Raw genomic sequence first — 13322 nt, forward strand, 5'->3', positions numbered from 1 at the left:
TTCCTTATGGGAATTTATATGCTTATCTACCCAAAGAGGGGAGACTTGCAACTGGGCAGGCTGGATGTGCCAATTTGGTCTTCATTTGCCACTATCTACTTTGTTACTACGGTAAAGTAGCTCTTTGGAAACAAAATACAATGGCATGGAACTAATGTGAATGTTTCCCTGGAGTAAGTCTAATGAAGGGTTGACCTTGAGATAGCCTTTGTATGCATTTTTCACTTGCTTTGATTATATGTCCTGGATGAGGATACCCTGCTGTAGAGAAGGTTCCTGCACATTCTAGGTTTGGTATGTTAGGGGGCTCACATCCAGGACCCTCTTGATAGTTGTCTAGTTTCTCAAACATTAGATGAAGTATTTCAGAAAGCAAATTCTTAACAGTAAAAGTGTAAGGTGCACAGTGAAGGCATAATAAACTCCTTGAAGTACCAAGGACAGTTGGGTTATCCAGGAGGTGATGCCAAACACTTTCAGGATTCTCACACACCTGCAGATTAAGCTTGATTCACAGAAATAACGTGTCTGGCAGCAAAGCAACAGGAACCGTACCCCTACTCAAGGTGAGGAAGATAAGGTTTATTTAAAATGCTTTTTAAAACAGAGGCATGTTTAGAAATATAAGAAAGTGTAGTAGTGACTTTCTGTAATACTACTATATGGGAGACCTGGTTTTAGTTTGATTTGTTAGCCTGCTCTATTCAGCTGGGCTGAAGATGTGGCATAGACAGTGTTCAAAGGTCCTGTTGGGTGAAGTCTTGGCCTTTGTATAAGGGCAGCGTCTAGTGGCCAGACTTGGGGTGCGTGTGTAATGGGCTTTGGAAGATGCTGGTTTCTGTGGCCTTTGGCCACTGACTATCGCTGTGATGGTCAGTATAAACAGAAAGGTGGATTAAAAAAAAATGGAAGAAAACTCACAGGCAGTTTGTCACATATTTGATTTTTGATTTATATTTTTACTTGGCCATCCGTTCCTGTGATCTGGTAGTCCAAATGCTGCAGCCCCATAAGGTAATGTACTTGTAGAGTTGTTTTGTGTAACCATTCCTTCGTGGAAGGAATGACCTCTTACTTTCAAAAAGGCACATTAATTTCAAGACTATGAAAAGAAGCAGATATCTATACTGTGGTTTGCTTTTGCCATTTAAACTATAAATTCCTACAATAAATCTATGGCTGCTTCACTTACACATACAAACAAAAAGGATTTCTTTTGTGTTATAACAGTGATGTTTATAAAATAGATATATTGCCTTTTAAAAGTAAAATAGCTCATCACTGGTTGTAATTAACTATGATATATATATATAGAGAGAGAGAGAGAGAGATCAATCTAGATATATAGATATAATTTGAGTGTTCTGACAGACATGACAATTTGGAATATATTGAAGTAACTGATACCATCACGAGCAAACAAAATAACTGTCAAGCTGGATTGTCTATAAAAGGGCTATAATAAATCCTGAAAAATAGAAAATGTTTAGTTTTGTTTTCTTAATGTCCTCCACAATCTGCAGAGTTGTAGGAATTTTAAATTTGATACTTGAAGTATATTGGTGGAGTTATTGGGTAAAAAAAAATTGTATTTAATCTAGATTTTGCAATACTGATAAACTCTTCTCCCCAAAAGTGGCTTGTTACAACTTAGATTTAGTTTTTCAGTCCCACTTAAACTATGTAAACATTGTGGGCTGAATTTGGACCTGGTACATGAGTTCATGTTGACCACATATCTGGACATTATTCTCCAGAACGTACTGAATCTGTCATCCTGATTGGTCAGTTTGGCCTTCTCTGGTGAATAAAAATCTAGTTAAATTAGCATGACCATGTAAAATGTCTAAAAGTATATTAGAATGATTTTGTTGATCTCAAACCTTACATTATATTTTTCTTATCAGATAAGCCTCAATTTCCTGGGAACTTTTAATTTTGTTAAGAACTGGAAAAATACGTGGAAAAGATACATTGCACTCATTTTATGGAGAACATTACTTAATTTAAGGGTGCCTCTCTCTGCACCTTGTTGATGTGAGATGCTGTGTGCCTGTCGATGCTCTGGCAAATAAGCTGTTTGAGCAACTGCACCAAGTCTTAGCATTTGGTAATTAATGAGCAGTGTGTTCTTTTGATTTAGCTCATGCCTTTTCACTTGTCTTAAGTTATGTATATTCAGATGCAGAGGGAATTTCCCTGTTCCCAGAAGGGTTTACAATATGTTTGTATCTGAGGCAATGGAGGGTAAAGAGACTTGCCCAAGGTCACAAGGAGCATTGGTGGGATTTGAACCCTGACTTTGGTTCTTAGCCTGCTACTCTAACCACTAATCTACACTTCTATTCTGTTAGCACCTTTTTTCTGTCATGACACACCTGACAGATGTTCATGTGCATGACACTGCATATGTTCTACAGCTGAACTAAAATATTCTAGATATTTTTTCTTATAAAATGATGCAAAAGAGTATTTAATTTCAATAACTAGTTGTAAAAAAATATATATATTCAATTCTATTTTTAACAAAGTTTTAATCTTTGCTTGCTTCGTCAGTGAGAATTCTGGGACTGATGTGTTTCACACAGTTTTCTGATACAGGGTTGAATGGTAGGTAAACAAACTCTCATGCATCTCACTATCAACCTGGAGTTTTGACCTCTTCTGGAACTTATACAGAGCAAAGCTAGGATGTTTCCCTTTCAACTCACAATACAAAAAATTATATTCAAATTCTAATATCCCTCAGTAACAGCACTTCAAGATCCCTCCCCTGCCAGATACTTTGTGAAAAACCTGTGTGAATCAAAAACTCAGCTATATAGCAAACTTGCCATGCCATTAGAGCATCAACACCCAGGACTCAAACGGTAACAACCCTACATAAGAAAAGACAACATTGTAAATATAGCACACAATACGCATCCTATTGGAAAAACAAAACAAACCGGACTGCTAAAGATCCCTATACAGAACCTGCATGCCTGATAGATCCCTCACCGCTGTCACACACACGCAGAGCACAGACTGACTCTTAGCTATTACAGAATAAAGAACCATAAATTAAAAACATGCAGACAAAATACTGAAACCTCAAGAAGGCAGACTCTGGGGAAACTTTCAAACTGTACACAGATGTATAAAGTATGTGGCTAGTTTTTACCTGCAGAATTTACACCAATTTCCAAAGGGAAAATATTCCTGTTTGAAAGATGAGTTTGGAAAAGTATGTGAACAGATTTGTACCTACTATTTGGGTATCTTTTTCAAACTAAATTCACACACACAGGTACACCCTGCTCTGCATACTCCTCAAGCAGCAGGCAGATGTGGCTGTTACAGAAAGCATAGGCTTTCTATGTCAAATTATTGGTAACACACCTCCCATCTCTTGGTGACACACCAGTGTGTCCAGACACATTGGTTGAGAACCATTAGTTTAGCATACAGAGCTTCCTCCTCAGTCTGCTGAGACCAACAGTGGTCTCTCTTCCCTTACACACAGGCTGTTTATACAATCCTTTAATTAGGGATGTGATGAACTTGTGTGCAAGTGGAATGCAGTCCTATCCTGCCATATGTAAGTATAGTTCACAGAAAAGAAAAGGAGCGCTACTGCACGCTATCAAACAATCAGGCAAATGTGCAGAAAAATTCAATGTCCACACATAATTTTAAATAAGACGTGTTGTTATTTTAAGATGGCAACCCCACAGTGTTGTCAGGAAGAGGAAAGTACTGTGAAGAATTCATATGTGAATGAAATAGAAGATATGAGGATCATACCACTTGAAGAATGGCATATATATATATATATATATATATATATATATATATATATATATATATATAAATAAATAAATAATAGGGTATTTGGGGGAGTGTCAAATATGTATTCTGATACATTGTGTATTTATATATATATATTTGATATTTACATGTGATATATGTATTGTACTGTATTGAGTATGAATGTGGCTGTGGATATTCATTGTATTAATGGTTTATATTGTCTTTTTGTATGTTAGTGTAGTAAACACTTTTTAATAGGATTTATGATGTTAAAAATAAATCTTTATAAAATATATATACACAGGTCTCTATTGTATTGTTTATGTCCATACCCTCCCATGCCACAGTTGTATAACTGTGGAGTTTGCCATCTTAAAATAACAACACTTCTTATTTAAAATTATGTGCGGACATTGAATTTTTCTGCACATTTGCCTGATTGATTAGGTATAGTTCACAGACCATTCTAGACCAGATGGCTAGCAGCCTATAGTCTACTTAAAGAGCATGTTCCTCTCTGGGATGCTTTCATCCATTCCTTACTCAAAGAACTGTTTTTAACTCTTTCCCAGCTTCCTAAAAACATCAGAATTGTAAAAGGTCTATCTAGCCCAGTATCCTGTCGCTGACAGAGATAAGCATCAGGTGCTTAGAAGAAGTGTATAAGAAAAGTCGTATGTAGTTCTGTCCATGCTCTGTTATCATACTGTATATTGCATGTACCAAACGTGCAAAGAGACCGGGACAACATTCTCTAAGTAGGCATCTGTATCTACCATATCATCTGACTAGCAGTTACATAAAGGTCAGTTCCTAACCTCGTTTTGGGGAAGTAACAGTTCAGACCTGTCCACATTTTGGGGATAAATTGCCAAACATAAGGTGACTTAGCATGCTAATGCAGTTAAATCTCTGGAGACCGGGAAGAGTTATTTTTTTCCTTACATAATGCTAACCATAGTTCCCTGTCTTTCAACCAGTTTTTAATCCATAAAAGAACTTTTCTTTTTAGCACATGACAATTTAGTTTCATCAAAAGCCTTTAAGGAACCTTATCAAATGTGAAAAGATGCAACTGGGCTGGTGGGTGGTGTTGGCCTGGGGGGGTCCTGCTACTCATCCATGTGACCCAATTCCAGCTAGTTCATTATAACAAGTAAACCGTGAAATAATGCAACCATTATTAATCTTTTGCTCTCAGAAGGATTTGTCCCAGATAGGGCAAAGCAAGCAGTGATAAAACAAAAACCCTAAATAATAAATCTGGGAGAATTGATGGGGATAACTATCATCCAATTTCTAATCTTTTCTCGCAAAAGTTCTTGAAAAAGCAGTGTTATCTCAATGGTGAAAACCATTTGAAAGACCATGATATTCTATACGCAAACCAATTCAGATTTAGGAAAAATCACTCAACTGAAACCTTGCTCATCTCTTTAATGGACCCTGTCCTAAGAGGATTTGATAATGAAGAATCATACTTCTTTGTATTAACAGACTTAACAGCTGCATTTGACACTGTGGACCATACCCTCCTATAGGTCAGGTATACATAAACACCATGGATTTCAAACACAGGTAAGAGCCGCGGCGTCTTGGTGGAGAACGCCGTTAGTTTTGGACTCGATGTATGGTGGTTAAGAATTGCCGGTATAAGGAATGAGTTGTTTCGTTAAAAGCTGATCTGCTGAGAAGAGATTGAAATGAGATGAAAATGTGTTGGTATTTGTAATGAGGACAATATTGATCAGATTTGAATAGACACGGTGAGAAGGGTTAAGATGAATATCTCAGTATTTTAGATTTGAATTGTATGGCTCCCTATTATAGTAGTGGTGGTCCGTTGTGAAGACAAGTTTTTCATATCCCCTGATGAAATCTTGGGTGAAACAGGAGTCTCTTGTCGGGAAGAGGAACGTACTGTGAAGAATTCATATGTAAATGAAATAGAAGGTATGAGGATCATACCACTTGAAGAATGGCATATATATATATATATATATATATATATATATATATATATATATATATATATATATATATATATATAGAAATAGGGTATTTGGGGGGAGTGTCAAATATGTATTCTGATACATTGTATTTATATATATATATATATATATATATTTGATATTTACATGTGATATATGTATTGTACTGTATTGAGTATGAATGTGGAGAGTGGGTGTGGATATTCATTGTATTAATGGTTTATATTGTCTTTTTGTTTGTTAGTGTAGTAAACTCTTTTTAATAGGATTTATGTGTTAAAAATAAATCTTTATAAAATATATATTCACAGGTCTCTATTGTATTGTTTATGTCCATACCCTCCTATGCCATCAGCTGAGCAAAATTGGAGTCAGCAGGATTGTTAACATGGTTTGCTTCCTTTTTATCTAATAGGACATTCCAAGTTAAACTCTGCAACAACATATCAGATACATATCATATTGATACAGATGTCCCACAAGGCTCAGCACTATCGGTTCAATATTTATATGCTCCCTCTGTGTAAATTACTAGCGGGTCTAGGAATCAATGAAAATGCACAAAAACAAATTAATTAAAACAGAAAACACCAAGCTTCACACACTACATTCACTGAAACACCTTCTAACTTTCAAGGACTTACGCACGGTTACAAACGCTAATCTTCTCAAACAGACTACTACAACTCCCTATTACTAGGCCTTCCTACAGGGCTATTAAATCCTTTACAGTTGTTACAAAATGCCACAGCAAGACTTCTGTTAGGAACAAGGAAATTTGTTCACATCACCCCCTTCTCTGATATCACTGCACTGCTGCCAGTAAAATCCAGAATCCATTATAAAGTATTAACTCTAATTTTCAATATTATCCTCTCCAGTAACCCCTGCTTGATCGGAGTGTCTCTACAACCATACACACCACAGCAAACACTAAGATCACAAAATAAAGGCTTATTGACTGTTCCAACAATGTGGTGTACACATCTGTCACAAATAATAGAACTTGTATTTTACATAGCAGGCCCAAAGATGTGGAATTCCCTACCTAAGATGTTACATTTGATACAAGATAGAAAGAGTTTCAAACATGAACTAAAAACCTGGCTATTCAAAAATGCATATGACCTAACTTAAACTTCAGAAGGCATAGAACCACATTTAAGGTCAAAAATACTAGAAGAAGTAACAAGCAATGAAAGAAATAAAGCATGCTAAGACAACTACAGAGAATATATATGAATACCACTGAAATAGAACTTAACTATAACATTCTGCTGTCCAAGACTCTTAATATGTATGAGGATATCTAAGTAGATGTAGATTTATATCAGTCTTGCGGTGTTGACCTTTAATATGTATGTTACTATTGTAAACAGTTGTGATCTTCATTTGCAACGACCGTATATGCTGGGGTATATTTTAAAACAAAGTATGCTGGATTTTATAAGATACGCGCGTAGCCGCGCATATCTTATAAAATCCGGGGTCAGCGTGCGCAAGGGGGTGCACATTTGTGCAACTTGCGCGTGCTGCCCATTCCCTCCGAGGCCGCTCCGAAATCGGAGCGGCCTCGGAGGGAACTTTCCTTCCGCACCCACCCCCAGCCATATCTAAAACCCCCCCCCCTACCTTTGTCACACAAGTTACGCCTGCTCGAAGCAGGCGTAAGTTTGTGCGCACCGGGCCAGCTGCCGCACGCCATGTTCTGGTCAAGGGGCTAGTCTGGAGGCCACGGCCACGCCCCCGGGCCGAAACCACGCCTGCGGCACCGCCCTGGATGACACGTCGATTGCGTCATGCCCCGGACACGCCCACCCCAAGAAAGCCCCGGGACTTACGCGCGTCCCGAGGCTTTGCGCGCAGCAGAAGCCTATGCAACATAGGCTCGGCACGCGCAGGGCCGTTTTAGAAGGGTTACGCGCGTACCCCTTTTAAAATCCGGCCCAAAATGTCTAGCTAAATCAAATAAATATTGTTCTGTAGTTCTTGGGTCAATGCAGGGAATCCTTTTAAGAACAATGTTACATTGTCAACCCTTCAGTCTTCTGCTACTGAAGCTGTTTTGGTGATAAATTGTCTCCACGATGTTGTGGAATTTTCTCCCAGTAGAGGTTAGAATGGAGCTAAATTACTTTTCTTTCTGTAAGAAAGTCAAAGCATGGCTATTTTCACAGGTGTGATATTCTTTGGGGTTGTTAAACAGAGTAAGGATGGACTGAAATGATTTGAGTATGTTATCATTTTGCAGTCATGTTAAGTGTGTTTAGTCTTTTCTTATGCTTTTAATTAGTATACCACCTTGGGCGATTTAATTAAATCAGGGAGGCAGGTTATAAATTTTGTAAAATAGGTTATACATAGTAGCTCTGCAATTTCATATTTAAGCACTTTTTCAGACTTTTGAGTGCATGCCATCTGGTCTTAATGATTTGCTACTTTTATCAGTTGGCTCACAAACCTCCTTTTAGTCAGCTCAGTTTCAGTTCAGATTTATCTCATGTGTAGAATGACTCTAGTTGAGAATCCTTCCAACATCCTCTATACATGAATGGAAAGAATTCATTCAGCTTTAAGGCTATAGTTTTATTTTCCTGGCATCTTTTATACCCAAATCTAGTAACTAATTCTCAGACAGGCTTCCTGATTTTATGCATTAAATTAACTTGTTTCTATAGCAAGATGCTCCTCAAATTCTCTTTTTGTCCTACTTACTGCAGCTTTATATTTAATTTTGCAGAGGTTATGCACTTTTGTTACTCAGGGCATAATTTCTGTTTCTTGAATGTTATCTTTTTTTTTTTTCTCAATTAGCAGCCTTTATCCTGAAATTAAACATTACGGCTTATTTTTGAATTGCCTAGTATCCTTTTTGATTGGTGATACACTTATGCTGAGCTACCAATATGGTGTTTTCAAATTGTCTCTATTTATTATAATCATTATATCCTTGTTGTAATTTTCATAGAAGCTTCATCATTTTTCTGTAGTTCCAGGTTTTAAAATTAAATTGTGGTAGATGTTTTTTGGCCTATTTTCTTCTCAGAAAATACTGAATTTGACTGTGGGGACATTCAAAAAGGTGTGTTTAGGTAGAGGGAGGAAATAAAGCAGATCAGATTTTCCAATCTTCATGTGATGTTTTTAATTGAAATTTCAGTTGCACAAAAAACAGATGCAAAGTCCTTGGGTACATTGTACCCAGGGCCAGTATGCTGTGGAGGGGAAGGTGTAAAAGAGAAGAAAGGGATAGAGAGGTGAGGGGGAAATAGGTGGTAGACATTGGAGTGGGATAGATAAGGGATATAACGAGGGGGATATGGAAAAAGTGGAAGCAGGATAGAGGGCAAATTGACAGAGGTAAGAGAGGGTTAAAGTGAGAAGGGATGAAAAAAGGAGAAAGCTGAAGAAGGGGAAAAGGGTCTAAGAAGAAATAGATGAGGAAAGATGTAGGAGAGAGGAGGGGAGGTGAATGGATTGGAGGAAAGAGGGGCAAAATGATGAAATAGGAAAGGGGTGGGAGATGCAGAAAAGAGAAACATGACAGTGAAAAAGATCATATGACCTATCTGGTCTGCCCATCCATACCAACTGCTCAGCTTTGCAATCCTTACCACTCCTCCTGCAATCGCTTGTATTTGTCCCATGCTTTCTTGAATTCAGATGTTGTCCTGGTCTCCAGCACCTCCATGAGGAAGGTGATCCATTCATCCACCACACTCATGTGATATATTTTCTTAGATAACTCCTGATTTTGCCTTCTTTCACCCTCATCCCATGACCTCTCCCCTCATTCCACAGCCCCCTTTTCATTGAGGCCCATCTCCTGGGCCCTGATACCTTAGAGGTATTTAAATCTCATATCTCCTCATCCCATCTATCCTATAGGTTATATAATATGTGAAGGTGTGTAAGTCTATCTCCATATACTTTGTTTATTAATACTTGATTAATCACAAAGAATTACACATGTCAAACAACATGATGTACAAATAAAATAGGCAAAGCTAACAAAGCAATATACAGATAAAATTAGTAATAACTACAAATCAAATAAGAAAATTTTTAAAACTAAGTACAGATACAATTCAAATAAAAAAATGTAAAATAGACGTATACTGGCTGATTTAGTTAATAATCCATTGTGAAAAAGTCTGTGCAAAACAAATAAGATTTTAGTGCCTGCCTAAATTTAAAAAAAATCTTTCTCAAGATGAATATTAAGAAGTAAAGAAGTCCAAAGGTGAGGAGATAGGTAAGAAAAACAAATTACATGTGAGCTTTCAAAACAAATATTATGCTAAGAGAGAATTTGAAAAGAAGTTGGCTGTAGAGGCAAAAACTCACAGTAAAAACTTTTTAAAATATATCCGAAGCAGAAAACCTGTGAGGGAGTCAGTTGGAAGATGATCGAGGGGTTAAAGGGGCACTTAGAGAAGATAAGGCAATCGCGGAAAGATTAAATGATTTCTTTGCTTCGGTGTTTACTGAAGAGGATGTTGGGGAGGTACCCGTAATGGGTACTCCATGAAGTTAGCATGGGGCACATTTAAAACTAATCGGAGAAAGTTCTTTTTTACTCAATGCACAATTAAACTCTGGAATTTGTTGCCAGAGGATGTGGTTAGTGCAGTTAGTATAGCTGTGTTTCAAAAAGGATTGGATAAGTTCTTGGAGGAGAAGTCCATTACCTGCTATTAAGTTCACTTAGAGAATAGCCACTGCCATTAGCAATGGTAACATGGAATAGACTTAGTTTTTGGGTACTTGCCAGGTTTTTATGGCCTGGATCGGCCACTGTTGGAAACAGGATGCTGGGCTTGATGGACCCTTGGTCTGACCCAGTATGGCATTTTCTTATGTTCTTATGTAGCACTAAAAGTTCTTGTTGTGAAGACCGTAATTGACGAGAAGGAAGATAGGGAGAAATCGCAGCGGCAAGATGAGTGCCCCACCTCAAAGCCTTAAAAGTAAGGCATCCGATTTTAAATAAAATTCAAAAAAATATTGGAAGCCAATATAAATTAAACAGTAGAGAGGTGACATGATCTTATTTAGGTTTGTGAAAAATGACTTTGGCAGCTGTTTTGTGCCAATTGAAGTCGTTTAAGTTGAGTTGCAGAAAGACCATGTAATACGTTACAGTAATCAAGCCTAGAGATAAAGGCATGAGTTAGAATTTTTAGATCAGAACTATCCAAAAACAGCTGGAGATGACACTCAAATCTGAGAAAAAAAATAAAGACCTTAGAAACATGATGAGAACAATTGAATTGGTTGTCAAAAGTGAAGTCTAACGTAGTAATTGTATTTTTAATTGGAATAGCACAACCTGCCATAACCGGAATTAGAAGAGCAGGAGAAAGAGAAGTGTGAGTAACTAAATGGCTTCAGATTTTGGAGGATTGACAGTCAACTTGGAGGAGTACAACCAGTCTGAGACTTTAGAAAGACAGTTATTTAACTCTGACAGATTGTCAGTAGATGAGTTTATCACTAGCAAGAATCTGAATATCAGCATAAAAGTAATCCGAGAAACCCAAACTCGGAGTAGCAAGAGGAGAGAGAGATACATTGAAAAGTATGGGAGGAAAAACAGTCTTGTGGGACACCACTAAGAAGTGCGACTGAAGCAGAATGCTTAGAAAAGACCATTGACTATTTCGGTAGCCACCCTCTGTAGTGACTCCATCCAGTTTATATCCTATTGAAGGTGCTCTCTCTCTCTAGAAGTGGATACTAAATAGTATTCTAAATGAGGTCTCACCAGGGACACACATAGGGGCAATATCAGCTCATTTTTTTTCTGCTGGCTATTCCTTTCCCTATGCACACAAATATCTTTCTGGCTTTTGTTGTTGCGGTATTTATCTATTTGGCCACCTTCAGGTCATCACATATGATCACCCCAGATCCTGCTCTCATTTCTTTCATAGAAGAATTTCATCCCCTAAACCTGGACTTTCCAAACCTTTGGCCAATATTGACCCCATTTTAGCACTTCAAAATTCACATGACCTCAAAGGTCAAGCAAAACAGGGGTGCAGTTCCCCTCCAACAATCATTCCTTCTTGCGCTCTGGCTGAGCCCTTCTCCAGAGGAACTCCTCTATTAATCTCCACTCCTCTTAGCCCCCAATCCATCCACTCTCACTTCTCCAGCTATTATTGCATCCCTCCCCAGATGATCCTCTCTCACTTTCAAGACCTTATAACTCAGCTGATACTGTCATACTTTCCCTCACCCACCCCCATTCCCTCTTATCCCCATCTCCTCACCTCCCAGCCTCCAAACCCTTCATTTACATTCCCCCCAACAACTCTTCATGCATCTCTGATCTTCTGTCACTGCATCCTCACCCTCCACAGCCACTATCTCTCCATCTTCTCTAACTCTGAAATCCCTCCTGCACCCTCACCCTCCTGCACCTGAGGTGCAGGAGGGTGAGGGTGAGGTGAGCAGCAACATTTTACTTTGGGCCTGGGCCAAAGATGGATGACAACTGGAAGGGATGAGGGCAGACTGTGATGACAGCGGCAACATTTTTCTCTTCATTAGGTTTAGTGGTGGGGGAGAAGAGGACAGTGGCAATCTCCACTGACACCTACGCACTCAGTCCTCCTCCCATCTCATGGCTAATGATGACCTGCAAGTGGCAGCAGCATTACTAATGAAAGTCACGAAAAGACCTGTAGGTTAGTTTAAGCTCATGGGAAGGGAGATGGAGTGGAAGGGGAAAGAGAAACTGATCATACTAATTTTTCCAGCTATCATCTTATTTCTTCCCTGCCCTCTTTCTCAAATTCTAGAATCTGTAGTCCTACATAAACTCACTGATTTTGTTCTGACAATGACATTCTTGACCATCAACATGGATTTAGAAACACACAGCATTGAAACACTGTTATCCTCCTTTGACACCATCATTTGAGGTTTTGATGATAGCCAAGAATGTTTTAGTCCTACTAGACCTGACTGCCGCATTTGATACTGTAGATCGTGCAATATTAAGACTACAATCTGTTGTAATATTTGGTACTGTACTAATTTGGTTTTCATCATTTATAACTGAATGATCCCAACAAATCAAAATCGGTCCTGCTGTACCAATTGGTTTCCAGTGTACTTAGATGTTCCCCAAGGTTCTGCCTTATCGGCCATTCTGTTCAACATATCTGGTACCTCTCTACAGAATGCTGTTTTCAATATCATGGACCAATACACTTGATTTAGTTTTCTTCTGTCTAAATTCAGTAAAATGATGGTTTTATCACAATAGAATACAATTTAATATTTCTAAGACAGAAATCATTTTGCTTTCAGCTGAGAAATCACCTACTTATTCTGTTCCAACTACATTTGTTTCAAGGACACAGTCTGCCATTGGATGGAAGGCCAGGAATCTGGGAATTGTTGACTCAAATCTATCTATGAGAAACCAAATCTCTGCCATTAAGTCCTCTTTTCACAAATTGTTTAAAAAAAACTTGAAACCATTACTCAATTATCAACATTTTCACTCTGTTATGCAAAGTCTGA

Source organism: Rhinatrema bivittatum, chromosome 5, assembly GCF_901001135.1.
Source record: "Rhinatrema bivittatum chromosome 5, aRhiBiv1.1, whole genome shotgun sequence".
Lineage (NCBI taxonomy): Eukaryota > Metazoa > Chordata > Amphibia > Gymnophiona > Rhinatrematidae > Rhinatrema > Rhinatrema bivittatum.